The 15,313-nt window shown below is 31.5% G+C and overlaps 1 long non-coding RNA gene across 2 annotated transcripts in view; it reads left to right on the top strand.

The window, feature by feature from the left end:
- Positions 1-15,313, top strand: part of LOC147808583 (uncharacterized) — a 305,187-nt gene that overhangs the window by 175,900 nt on the left and 113,974 nt on the right. The window contains exon 1 of one of the 2 annotated variants that reach the window (XR_015433625.1): positions 2,651-2,791. The exons of the other annotated variant lie outside the window; for it this stretch is intronic. This is a non-coding gene — a long non-coding RNA (uncharacterized LOC147808583). Of the gene's footprint in view, positions 1-2,650; positions 2,792-15,313 lie in introns of those variants that run through there. 2 annotated transcript variants of the gene reach the window in all.

The following is a 15,313-nucleotide window of genomic DNA, read 5'->3' on the forward strand; positions in this document are numbered from 1 at the left end:
TGAATTATCACAGTAAAAAAAATTACAAAACACATAAAATGTTATTGTTTTAGCTATAAGTGCTTAGCATGCTCCGGAAAATTTTTTGTTTACACTAATATTGTTCTCTCACAAATATGCTGTTAATGGTTAACTGATAAAGTTGATTCATGTATACTTTCAAATATATTGATAACGAAACGGTTACCATTCTTTTATTTATATGATTTTTTGTTAAAATTTACTTCAGTTTGCAGAAATGGAAATGTAAATTTGTTTATCTACCGAACCAAAATATTAATTATAAATAATAATCATTTTATTCACCTGAGCTATTAGAAGTTTGGAATTTATACCTATTTAGGTTTAAATAATACATTTGCCAATGAAAACTTCAACTGGTAGATGTAATAAGCACATTATGATAGTTATTCTTAATCAGCGGCAAAATTCATCGCATAGAACTTGATTAGGCATATTGTCAAATTGCTAGCTGCTCTGAAATCTCATAATTGTTTAGGCTTCTTTACAATTGTACAAGGACACTTTTTAGTGAGAACAGGTTTTTAGTACAAATAAAGCATTAATTTGATTTGTGCGCGTAGAATATCATAGATAAGCTACTTGAATGCTTTAAATATTTTATTTTGAGTTGCATACATATTGCAAATATATATGAAACCATGAGGGATCAGTGGTTTGCTGATATTAAGGCGACCTTTTATTCAAACTTGCTGCATCGGGCCTCCAACCCATGATCCATCTACCACTGAGGATATTTTACGTTAGCACTGTGACCGGGGCAAGCCGGATGCGAAATTCGTTTCGACAAGCGATTACTGGGATTCAGGTCAGTTCATTGAAAGGTTAGCGCTCTATCCCCTGATCCACCATGGCTTGCAATACCGACACTGTCGATAACATTTACATCAGATAGAAAATCATGCTATGGAGTATTCAATAATTTTGAATATTAAAGATAATGTTCATTTTTTGATGCTTTTACGCTGTTTCTGAATTATCACTGAAAAAAAAATTGCAAAGAGCATACAATTGTACTGTTTTGCCTGTAAGTGCTCAGCATGCTCCGGAATATTTTTATTTTTACTAATATTATTATTCTACCTCAAATATATCGATAATAGTTAATTGATATATACTTACAAATATATTAATAAAGACACGGTTACCATTCTTTTATTTGTATGCTTTTTGTTTAAATTTACTTTAGATTAAAGAAAAGAACGTATATATTTTTTTTTCACTCTTCTAGAAGTAAATTACTCCTCTGTACACCTGCGAAGCCCATTATGGGGGAAGGAGAGGCAGAGAGGAATTGTAATCTATCCCAACTATTACTCTCTTCTCCGATTAAGATCTACATCATCTATTTTTCACTCAGCTGTAAATATGTATATACTTGATTTTCGATATTGTTTTTACTCACTCCGTTTTAAATTTTTTATATATTTATTTTTTCGATTCTGTAAGTAGCTTATTTTTTCTGTGATTCAGACTTCTTGTAATCACACTCGTATCATATCAATTATTATTCAAATCTTTTTTTTTATGTGTGTGTATATATCACACATTTTACTGTTCTGTATATTAGTCATTCGGCCGCATTCGCCTGTTGAATTTGGCTATTTAATCTCAGATAATTAGGCTAGTGCCAAAGTTAGGTACCTCGATCAATATGCTCACATTGAAACATTTAAAAAGGGAAACGAAATTTCTTTATCTACCACACCAAAATAATAATTATAATTAATATAAGTTTTAATCTCTTCAGATTCCACGTGCCTTATATATAAATTCAAAAATTAAATAATATATCAGCCAGTGAAAACTTCAGCTGGTAGATGCAATGAGTACATTACGAGAATATATCCTTAGTAAGCGGTGTAATTCAACGCTAAGAACAAACATATGCGCAATACATGTGTAGGACAGAGTCAAATTTAAATTTGATGTATGCTTATAATGTACGTACTTTGTATAATACCTCCTCTCTCCCCATCGTACAAAACACTAAAAAATAGCAAATCCCCTCCTTCGAAGTCTCTGCTTACATAGGAAATAACGGTCGTTAGCAGTGAGTTTTGCAACAGTTACTCACGGTTTTTGACTAATTTTTTATTAACTTAATAACTTTTTGAGTAAATTTTGACCATTATAAGAAATAAAAATTGTTTATTTATTATAACTTTTTTTCCCACTTCTTATGTGCTAATTATGAAAATGACGTGAAGTGTCAGGCTGAAGAGAAGCCAAGATTTTCCAAAAATACAATGCGTTTTTTCCCTAATTTTTTAATGTTTGAAAACTTATATTTTCTTGTGCGAATAAAAACTTACAAAACTTGAGAATTATTTATTGATTATAATGATTTTCTTCTAAATGAAAAAACTTCGACAAAATTGAACATTTTTAACAAAAATTATAAACTATTTGTCAGGTCTAAGTCCTAGATAATTCTTAACGGCGAGATGGTACGTATTTAGCTCATAATTATAGCTTTGTTTAGAGTTTGAGGCACTTTAACTGTGCCATTTTTATTTTCATAGACGAAATAGCATTGAAAAATGTTATATATGGTGATACTCTTTCTGTAATTCTTTTTTTTAAAATTTATTTATTCACTTCTAAGTTCATGGATTCATCTAATGTTAAACATCCACAATATGCATATTTACCATTTGGCGAGGGACCAAGGAACTGTTTGGGAATGAGATTTGCTTTGCTGGAGATCAAGTTATGTATGGCTAACATATTGCATCATTACAGATTTAAAACTCATTCAACAACAAAAGTAAGAATTTGTATGTTATAGATAACCCAAATTATAATATTTGTTTCGGTATTGGTTTCTGTTTTGTTTTTTACTTAATGTTTAAAGCAACACAGATGAAGAAAAGCTACTTAGCTTTAACCATTATGTATTCTCATTTTTTTTATCATGTGTAGGTCACTTTATGTGGCCTGTTATTGAGGAATTAATATAAAATATTTTTTTCTTATTTCCAATGAGCTGCACAAGTGCGCACACATGAGGAGACCTAGTGCGTTCTCCAGAAGTGGTATCCACTCTTTCAGGACCACCACAATGGGTGAGATACCGTTGGCCATGTTAATTTGGATGTCTAGTTTCTACCACACTAGATGGCAGCACCATCTAGTGTGGTAGAATATAAAATATTTTAGGAGACATTTTTTTTATATAATTCGGAAACTTAAACAGGCTGGTCACAAGTATAAATATCTTGCGCCAAACTGTTCTCGATATATAGTCACTACTTTTTGTTACTTTTAGAGAACAAACATAACTAGAGAACTTATTTATCCCCAATATTCACAATGACTTTGAATAATAAAATTAGCTTGGTTAAATGTGAGGAGATATTACGAAGTTATAATAGTTTTAATTCATGTTTACATGAAAAAGTGTTTTATTCCAAAGCACTTTTTACGAATTTGTTCTTTTAAACTTTATGCTTTTCTCGACGCTTAATATTTCATTTAAGAAATGCTAAGAAGTTATCAAATATTTGGATTTAAGTGATCAATGCCTTCTTATACACTGCTGGACAATTGCTAAGGACGGATAACACTATCATCCATAGTAACCACAAAATGAAAGAAGGCAAAATGTGGAAAATTAGAATAAGTGCGGGATATAGCAAGAAGAGGTATGCGTATGCAAATTTTTTTTCCACGTCTGTTTATCACGTGATAGCGCTGAAAAGAGCTTTTAAAGTTTTGACGCGTGTGGAGAGTTGTTGTTTCGTGTCAAAGTTTTACAGGAAAGATTTAGTTGACGAACTTGAAATTTTCGGCATGTCTTCCCGATATCACTCAGATGATTTTAAGCGTGGCCAAATTATTGGAAAGATCGAAGAAGTGCGAAAAATAACAGATTTTGCCAGGGAGTTCGACATCGCTCACAGTGTTGTTTCACGGCTGTGGAAATCATTTAAAACTACGGGAATGTGTAGTAAGTTGCACGGGTGAGGTCGTGTTAGAAGTACGACGCCTGCAGAAGACAGATACATCGTCCTAACAGCAAAAAGGAACAGGCGCACCACAGCTCAGCTGGTGGCAAATCAGTTTCTTTGCTGCCACAGGAAAGCAGATCTCCCGAAAAACTGTTGCCAAACGTTTGAGGGGAGGAGGACTATATGCCTGCAGACCTGTTGTGTGTGTCCCATTGACCAGACAGCACCATACTGCCCGTTTGCAATGGTGTCGTGAGCATCACAGTTGGACTGAACAGGACTGGGCATGCGTACTATTCTCAGATGAGAGTAGGTTCAGTCTGTCATCGGATTGTAGATGCCAACTGATCTGATGCGAGAGTGGTACTGGTTATCGTCCAGAAAATATCCAGGAAAGGGACCGATATCCGACATGCAGTGTCATGGTGTGGGCCGACATCATGATCAATGGCCACACGCTCCTACATGTGGTTGCGAATGGGACTGTGACGGGCCAACGATACATTGATGAAGTTCTACTTCCTCATGTTCGTCTTTTCCGTGGTGCTGTCGGTGATAAATTTGTTTTTATGGACGACAACGCAACATGTCATCGAACACTCGCTGTTCAGGATTGTCTAGACAGCGAGGTTATTCAACGCCTCGTATGGCCATCACGTTCTCCAGATCTAAAACCCATTGAAAATGTTTGGGATGCTTTGGGGAGGTAACTTCCTGGTCGAAACTATCTTTCGACAAACAAGAACACCCTCATCCGTGCACTGACAGAGGAATGGGATTAATAGCCTCAACAGCTGCAGGATAATGTTGTGCAAAGTATGATACGACGTGTAGAATGTTGCATCACACTCCACGGTGGACATATCACGTATTGACACCTTTCTTTAAGTTGCCTGCTGACATTTAGATGCATTGTTCCATTTTTCCGTACGCAGCATCAAATGAACATTTTTTTCTTTCAGATGTTTCATAACTTTTGTACTTTCCAGAACAATGAATATTCTTTATTCTAATGTCTGAACAGTGTGGCAACTATATTTTATCCTACTAGATCTCATGTCTCGCTTAATGCTATGCTACATTGCAATATGTGATCCGTCCTTAGCAATTGTCCAGCAGTGTATAATACGAGCAATAAAGCACCGGGCAACAACAAAAAATGAACCACCCAGTATAACTTTTGATGTAATGATCGGATCTTCAAGCTCTAGAACTCAATCTTAAGGGTTTGAGAGGGTCACCGCAATTACTGCAGACGATTTTTTATTAATTACTGCAGACGATATTTTATTTAACGAAATCAGGCACAAAAAAATCAGACATTTTATAGTTCCTGCGAAATCGAAATTTTAAAAAGTCAGTTATTTAAAGTTCTATTTCTCAAAACCCATTCGACCGATTTTTCTAAGCAACTGACGCAGATCTTATTAACGCTCGTCCACAGAGGGATTCTCATTGCTCACGTTGTAGGGCCTACGGCGGATTTGCACCAATCAGAATCGAAAATTGTTTTGCGTTTGAACTTTATTTAACTAACGTTAAAAGTAGTTGCCAGGAATCGCTACAAACTACTGTTTTTTGGTATCACACAACTCACTACACTATTTCTTTTTAAAAGTAGAGCAATACGCAACAAACTACGGAAAAAAGTAGCGACTATAGTAGTTTTAGTTACAGTAGTATAGCGACTATAGTAGTAGTAGTGAGGTACTTCCTACCAATGGTCGAAATACGCACATTATCGTTTGTTTTAGTTTTTATCTTTAAATTGTATGACTCTGTGAATGGAGCTGATCCGGACACATAAGCTGTTGTAAAAGCGACACAATCGGACTTTTTTTTTTTTAATCCGTAAACCATCAATCTGTTTTGTAAGTAGATTGTATATTGGACAATTGTATATTATTGTGGCGATTGTGTGTTTGAGGAACTCAAATCAAACGGACGGAAATGAGTCAAATTGACTCATATCCGTAGAGATAGGTATACCACCTAGAGAATTTCAATATTTCCACGCTTTTGAAGAATAAAGACGAACGCAAGTTTATCGGTATACAAAAGCACCTAATGATTACCTTTCAGTTAGGGTGTGCAAAGGGGGTATTTTCTAGCAGCGGTTCTTTCTTTTTTAACATTAAAATAGAAAGAATCGGGAAAACAGAATTTTTATTAAATTGTCCTATGTCTTAATTCAAAATTTTCATTCTTCAGAATTTTCACAATTTTTGATGAAAAGATTCGCGTAGAGGAAGAGTTCTTTAAAAACTCACATTTTTCAAAGTTGAAATGTAAACAGTAAATTATTTTACCTCCTTAAATATTTTCAAATAAAGTTCTTTAGAGTCAGTATGTCTAACTAATCTTAATTGCATGACTATCAGGTCCTATATATTTTTTAAAATGTTGTAATGGTGTTCAAAATCGTTGCAAATCATAGTTATTAAACCCAAAATGAAATTAAGTATATTTCAGAAAAAATCTGTTGTAAGAATTAGGAGAATTGGGCCAGTAAGACAAACAAAAAATTATAACTGATCACATGATTCTTAACAATTACCTACCACAATTTCGCCAGTAATTGTGACATTGTTTGTGTTTACAAGAACTTCAATTTCATTGACACTGCACGGCATATTTTACAATGGACAAATACCTTGTTAACGTTTTAAAGATAAAATCATAATAATTTTTTTTCTACCAGTATATTAAATAATACTATATTACAATCAAATCACTTAGCTTTTATAAGTAAGTATATACTGTTTGTCTATAAAAAATGTATTCACTTAGACACAATAAGCATCCAAAAAGGTATTTGTATATTAACATAAATTTATTTATTATACTGGTAGTACGAGGTTTTAACTTCGCTAAGTAATTTCTGTAGGTTATATTTTTAAGTTTCGAAATCAGTTTCATAAACATTCTCTGAATAAACCTTTTTTCACTGAATTTGGATTCTTAAATCTAAAATAACAGGGAGCAGTCGCAATCTGCAAAGCATGATGCCCATTTAATCATACTGAAACAATGGCATAATATTAACAATAGCTTTTTTTTTATAAAACTTCTTAACAATGTCATTAAGCGCAAGAAGATTAATTTTAATTGTCATAACAATACGACAAAACAAAATCATTGTTTAAAACGTTAACAATCAGAGTGTTGAAATATATTTTTGTCATTCCAAAGCTTGTATTTGGTGTGATAACTTGAATTTTGTTTAAGAGTTATTTAAAAGCGGTTTTGATTCCATTATCATACCTGCCAACTTTTACGCATTTGGCGTAAAATTTCTTTTTTATATTTAAAGTGTTAGTAAATATATACTATTTTTTCTTTTATAAACTAAATTTTTAAATGATTTTCATCACCACTATTCGTAAAAAAATTAAGCTTATATATTAATATGTGTTACTTTCATGATAGGCAGCTTAAGCTTTTTAAAATACAACGTATTTTTTTGTTTAAAATTGAAATTTTTATTCCATTTTAATACCACTGGGAAAAATCATAATGGAAGGGTTTAAAAGTTGGCAGATATGCATTATGGAATGCTTTCAACGAATAAAGCGATTTTTCGCTAATTTGTGCTGCTGCGGCGGCGATGGTGATGTTGGTGAGAATGGTGATTTGGAGTTTCAGGTAAATGGTAACATTCCTCATACAAAATACTAACGTTATTAGCGTTCTGGCTAATCCAGCGTCTCAATCAGTGATTTGATTCGCCATAAATTAAAAGTGATATACTGCCAAATATCAGTGGTTAACTTTGATCAAAATTTTGTTATTTAAACAGATAGTGGTTTGACACTGGCATTGATAAAGTTGAGTCGGATGGCTCTAGTCTTTTTTATAATCATTTTAAGATTCATTAAGAACTACTCACCAAAAGGATTAAACATCAATAACTCAAAAATGTTTCCTCTTCAGGAACATCACATGGGCAACATCAAAGTCAGCAAATTTTCAAGATCACACTCGATTAGTAAAAGTTTAACTACAGACTTCACCTCGTAAGTGCTATAAAGTGGTGAATTATATAAGCCTACGAATTGTTCAGAAATAGTGGTGGATAAAAATCTACTACATTTAATTTATTAAATCAAGAATCACAATTGATAAACTACCACTTAAAAATATATATTTTTTGTCGGGAGCAAGTTGGCATCTCTGTTCTCTCACAAATGTATTGATAATGGTAAACTGATAAAGTTTATTGATATAGATACTTAGACCCTATAGATAACAAAATGGTTACAATTCTTTTATTTATATGTTTTTTTGTAGAAATTTACTTTAGATTATAGAAAAGGAAAACAAAATTTGTTTATCTACCGCACCAAAATATAAATTATAATTAATATACATTTTCATCTTCCAAGTTGTTATGCTATGATACTAACAAATTTTGATTTATATAATACATCCACCAGCGATAACTGTAGCTGGTAGATGTAATGAGAACATTATTAGAGTTTATTCTTAATCAGCTGCAATATTTACTTAGAATTTCTGGAATAAAGGTAGTTTTGAAATGTACCTTTGCAGTGGTTTTTTTTTTTAAATCAAACATGTTTAACGCATTTGGCAGATTCTTAGGGCAAATTTTTCTATGTTTCTAACTGCTTCTTAATCCCATAATGCTGTCACTTCTAATATTATAATAGTCTAAAACTTCCAAACTGGCTGTTTCTCTACCACTAAAGAAATCTCCAAATGAAAATGCTGTTGGTAGCAGCTCTGTCCTCGGCATTAATTTATGATCTATTAGTTAATATACGATTCAAAAGAATACAAAATACGTTTCAAAATTATTGAAATATTTATTTTCATGCATAGATCAATAGGTAATGCAATTTCTACAATAATGGTAATTATTATATATTACTTTGCAGTGTTGCTTTTAAAACAAACAATTTACATGGCCTGGCTTCTTATGTGCGCCACTATCACGTCAAGTACTATGTAAACATAAAATTTTCGACTACTAATGCAAAGTATTCTTTACACTGATTTACGGGATTCCTAAAAACTGACACTTTTTCAAAACTGCTATTATTATTAATAATCAAATAAAATGAATATAATTTTTTTAAATAAATGTCTAGCGTTAAAAAAAAACATTGATTGATAGAGTGAAGAAAATTATTTTTTTTCCTTGAGCCGTCAACTCAGTGAGAATTTTTAAGTTATTAAAAAGAAAAAGAAATGGTAAAAGTAGACACTGTTCCTTTCTAATTATTTACATCAGCGAAAACCATGCAATCACACTAGTTATTTTTCCAGTGCGTTTGTAATTGTAAACAATGCGTAGGTTGCCATTTTTCCTAATTTGCAAACAAAAATTAAGGTTTTGAATGCAATAAATACCTTTTATTACATTTTATAAACTGAATTGAACAGCAAACACAATTATTGAGTTTGTCATTATCAATGTTCAATTCCGTAGTCTTGTAATTTAGAACCCAATCCAGAAGACAAGGGAACTCCTTGATCAAGTATTGGAAGAAATTTGCCTTCGTGAACGACTTTTTGATAAAACTTGCTGCATCGGGACTCCAACCCATGATCCATCTACCACTGAGGTTTTTTTGCGTTAGCACTGTGGTCGGTGCTAGTCGGATGCGAAATTCGTATCGACAAGCCATTGAAAGGTTAGCGCTCTATCCTCTGATCCACCATGTCTTGCAATACCGACGCTGTCGATAACATTTACATCAGATAGAAAATCATGCTATGGAGTATTCAATAGTTTTGAATATTAACGATAATGTTCATTTTTTGATGCTTTTACGATGTTTCTGAATTATCACTGTAAAAAAAATTGCAAGGCGCATACAATTTTACTGTTTTACCTGTAAGTGCTCAGTATGCTCCGGAAAATTTTTATTTTTACTAATATTTTCTCCCTCATATAAATCGATCATAGTAAATGATATGTACTTACAAATATATGAATAAAGAAACGGTAACCATTCTTTTATTTGTATGATTTTTGTTGAAATTTACTTCAGATTGGAGAAAAGAATATATATTTTCTTTACATTCCTCTAGATGGAATTACTCTTCTTTGCACCTGCTGAGCCCATTATGGGGGGAGGGGAGGTAGAGATGTAATGTATTCTATCCCAACTATTACTCTCTTCTCCGATTAAGATCTTTATCATCTATTCTTCATTCCGCTGTAAATGTGTATATACCTTGCTTTTCGATTTTGTTTTTACTCACTCCGTTGTAAATTTTGAATATATTTATTTTTTCGACCATGTAAATATCTTATTTTTTCTGTTATTCAGACTTCTTGTAATCACACTTGTATCTTATCAATTATTATTAAAATCCTTTTTCTTTATTTTTTTTTTATGTGTGTGTATATGAGCAATTCTACAAATAAACGCCAATTAGACGGCCAAAAAAAAAATTTTTTTTGGGGGGGGGGCACGTTATTTCTACTTAAATTATTTATTTATTTATTTATTCTATCGTTATTTCTTCTTTTTTACACCCTAAAAAGGCAGGAAAAAATCATGAACATGAAATTTTTTCTTTGTGACATACTTTAAATGTCAAAATACCAATTTTCAATTTTTCCCGATTTTTCAATTTACGAACTTTGATTAAGTTTTTTTATTTTTGTTTTTTATACTAAAATATAATCTTGTAGTATGAAATCTCTATAAATACATTTTAGAGAGACATTATAATATTATATTTATGTAAAGGTCGTTTTATCTGAATAAATGGCTCAGATAAAAGCCTCATTTTAAAAACGAGATTTATGACACATTTTTTGCATATAAGTAATTAATATGTTTGTTGTTGCTGTTGTTTGTTGTTGTCTTTGATGGCTATAGAGGACATAGTTTCAATCCTCTGCTCGCCACTAGCTAATTTAATATGAGCAATTCTACAAATAAACGCCAATTAGACGGCCAAAAAAAAAATTGTGGGGGGGCACCTATTTCTACTTGAATTTTCTTCTTTTTTACGCCCTAAAAAGGCAGGAAAAAATCGTGAACATGAAATTTTTTCTTTGTGACATACTTTAAATGACAAAATACCAATTTTAAATTTTCCCCGATTTTTCAATATACGAACTTTGATTTAATTTTTTTATTTTTGTTTTTCATACTAAAATATGATCTTATAGTATAAAATCTATAGAAATACATGTTATTTAGACATTATCCTTTCATTATTTGTAATAAAATAAAAATAATAACTTACTTTAGTTTCAATTAAATTTTAATTTATAATAGTGTTCAAACCTAGCTGTTTTTTTTATTGAATTTAGTAATTTGTATTAATTGTTATGAAATTTTGCTACTATAATAAAGCTAAACTCAAAATTCTTGTAATATGTAATTGTTTCAGTTATATAAAAATTTTATTTACAATAAATAATATTTACATATAAGTGAATAAATTATTATAAATTAATCATAGATAATGCAATTTTTGGCTGCTTTTTGAACTGACTTAAACTCGGTATCGGATAAACATAAAGTACTTTTATTTTTCATTTTTTTTTTCATATGGAGCATGAATTTTACACAGTACTTGCGTCGGTAAGACATCTTGAATATCAGGTGTTGCTGGCCATGTTAATACACATCTTTTTCTAGATAAAAAATTAGCTGTCAAAATACCATTTTGAATTTTTTCTATTTTTCCCGGATACCATTTATCATAAATGACTACAATCCAATCATCTGCAGCATAAGTTTCTGGGGTAAGTTTTAAGCTATATACTTACAGCGTCCACAAGTTCATTGGAAACCGTTTCGGTATATTTTATTGTACTTTTTTCGAGGTCATAATGATTGCAATGACCATTCAAAATACATAAATCGCAAGACAAATATCGAAAATTGAGCTGACTTTCTTCAGATCTTGTCCAGAATATTTGAAGCACAACAGTTGTTTGAGGCACTGATGGCACTTTTTCTGGTATTAAATTGTCTACTAATTTCATATCTTCTTCAGTTACTAAGAATGGTGAAATTTTAGTATCTTTACTTTTAATAATGTCAAAAAGACAACAGCAAACAACAAACAACAGCAACAACAAACATATTAATTGCTTATATGCAAAAAATGTGGCATAAATCTCGTTTTTAAAATGAGGCTTTTATCTGAGCCATTTATTCAGATAAAACGACCTTTACATAAATATAATATTATTATAATGTCTCTCTAAAATGTATTTATAGAGATTTCATACTACAAGATTATATTTTAGTATAAAAATTAAAAATAAAAAAACTTAATCAAAGTTCGTAAAATGAAAAATCGGGAAAATTTGAAAATTGGTATTTTGTCATTTAAAGTACGTCACAAAGAAAAAATTTCATGTTCACGATTTTTTCCTGCCTTTTTAGGGTGTACAAAAGAGGAAAATTCAAGTAGAAACAGTGTGCCCCCCCCAAAAAAATTTTTTTTTTGGCCGTCTAATTGGCATTTATTTGTAGAATTGCTCATATATCACACATTTTACTGCTTAATATTAGTCATTCGCCCATTCAATTTGGCTATTTTATCTCAGACAATTAGGCTAGTGCCCAAGTCAGGTACCTCGATCAATACGCCCACATTGAAAATTAAAAAAGGGAAACGAAATTTCTTTATCTACCACACTAAAATATTGATTGTAAAAAATATATATTTTAATCTTATACAGTTTAACGTGAGTCCAACAATTGTATTCCAAACTTGAATAATGCATCTGGCAGTGAAAACTTCAACTGGTAGATGTAATGAGTACATTATGAGAATTTATTCTTAGTCAGCGGTGTAGTTCAACGCATAGAACTTGACTCGGAATATAATTCAAATGCTACCTGTTCTGAAATCGAAAAATTGTTTAGGTTTCTTTAAATTTGTAGGTGGACATTTTCTTGTGAGAACGCGTCTTTAATACAAATAAAGCATTACTTTGATTTGTGTGTTTAGAATATCATGGATTAATCCGTTTTAGATGGCCTTAAATCTACATATGTTGCAAATCATGTATCAAGAATTTCTAGAGTAAGGGTAATTTTAAAATGAGCCTTTGCAGTATTTTTTTTTAATATGAAATATTTATCGCACTTGGCAAACTCTTAAGACAAATTTTTTTTTAATGTTTCCGACTACTTCTCAATCTTATAATGCTGTTACTTCAAATATTATAATAGTCTAAGAATTAATGTAACAGTCTAAGAATTGGCTGTTTCGCTACCACTAAAAAATCTCCAAATGAAAGTGCTGGTGTTAGCAGCTCTGTCCTCGGCACTAATTTATAAACTATTTGTTAGTATACCATTCAAAAGAATACGAAATACGTTTCCAAAAATTGAAATATTTATTTCCATATAAAGAATTTCTGCAATAAAAGTAATCCTTGATATATATCTTTGGGACCGTTCAAAAAGTACGCACACAAAAATGGAGACATTTTAACCCCTCCCCCTCTTCGCACATTACCGTACATAAGGTCTTACTCCCCCCCTTAAAGTACGTACATTTTATTAGTCTGCCCCCCTTTTTCATAAAAATTAAAATAATTATGTTTTAAATAAAATTAAATATTAATTTAAAATAATTTATTCATTTAAACTATATAAACAATAACACCCAACTTTTTGAGAACTGATTTACTCATTGTTACAAGTGGTCGCCGTGTGAAAAAAATACAAGAACAAACATATGCATAATACATGTGCAGGAAAAAATCAAATTTAAATTTGGTGTATGCTTATAATGTACGTACTTTGTATAATACCTCCCCCTTCCCCATCGTACAAAACCGTACAAAATAGCAAATCCCCCCCCCCTTCGGGATGTACGTACTTTTTGAACTGCCCCTTCTCAGTGTTGCTTTTGAAACAAACAATTTACAAGGCCTGGCTTCTTATGTGTTTCACTATCATGCCAAATACTATGTAAACATAAAATTTTCCACCACACAAAATTTTAGCTGCCACTACTGCTAAAATTTTCCAAATGAAAGTGCTAAAGTAAGCTGCTACGTTCTTGGAAATTTTAACAAATTCCCAAATTAATTATTAAGTAAAGAACTTCTATAATAAAGGGAACCTTTGAAATACGTTACCCTTCAAAACATTGCATTGTATAACTTAAAGAAACATTGCGTCACGTAACTTCAATATACATTTTTAGAAATTAGTTTTTCGCTGTGGTGAATTAATGTCTTTTTTCTGAACTAATTCCTTTACGCTGAGAAAGGGCGTGAATTTCCGGTACTCCAATGGCTCCTGCAAAAAAAAAGGTCACTAACTTTAATATTTCTATTGCGATCTATAAAAATCAATTAGTAAAATCAAAGTTATTTACTTTTGTTGTTGAATGAGTGATTCTGTAATAATACAATATGTTTGCCATGCTTAATTTGATCTCTATCAGAGCGAATCTCATTCCCAAGCAGTTTCTTGGTCCTTCGCCTAATGGTAGAGAAGCGTACTGAAGATACTTTTGCGGAGATGAATCCATGAATCTTGAAACAAATGAAATGGAATTCTATAAACATGTTCTAAAAGGATGCAGGTGACATTATAATAAGCTTACTCGGAAAAAGAAGATAAAGATATCAGCTATGGCATTTAACTTTTATAAAGTAGTTTGTTATGCTGATTACAATTCTGAAAACCGTTTTGCTCTTTTATTACAGGCTTTGGAGACATTAGGCTAACTTTGGAAATTTATGCTACGTTCCGTATGCTTCCATCCTTAAGATGTGGAGCAGGCGTTATTTTTTAATTCTTTCCAATCATTCCGTAGTGTTGGCTTGGATTTGCGAAGCTGCAAGCACTCTGCCCATTTCTGTTAAAAATAGTTTTTTTAAATTTATTTAAACCTACCTTCAAATTAACATAATGGCCGTGTTACGAATAGATCAAGAAAAACGCCAACACAAAATGAAAATAAAGGATTCGTTATTATAAATTGTTAAAATGAATCGTGTGATATTGCAACAATAGGTTGATTTAATTTTTAAAAAAAAATTATATGCTTTAATTTAAAATTTTGGTCGTCGAGTTATAATAGGTCCTTAAGAAACTAAATAATTGTGGCTATTTGAAATTAGAGAATATATTTACTTTAGTTATACAATTTAGTTGGAAGAAGTTTGACTTCCATACTATCCACGTCCTATTGTAAATGTTTGTTTTGGATTTGTGGTCGAAGTTAAGATGATATTCCACAACATTAGAGTGATTAAATTAAGGACATTTTAAAAATCTATTTTTCATTCACGTAAGTTTGATACTTTTCCCCGAACGCAACTGTATTTTACTGGGATTGAGGCATGCGCACTTCAGTCGCAGATGCGCAAT

Source organism: Parasteatoda tepidariorum, chromosome 5 (genome assembly GCF_982258835.1).
Source record: "Parasteatoda tepidariorum strain Cologne lab strain chromosome 5, Ptep-v5.0, whole genome shotgun sequence".
In the NCBI taxonomy this organism is placed as follows: Eukaryota; Metazoa; Arthropoda; class Arachnida; order Araneae; family Theridiidae; genus Parasteatoda; species Parasteatoda tepidariorum.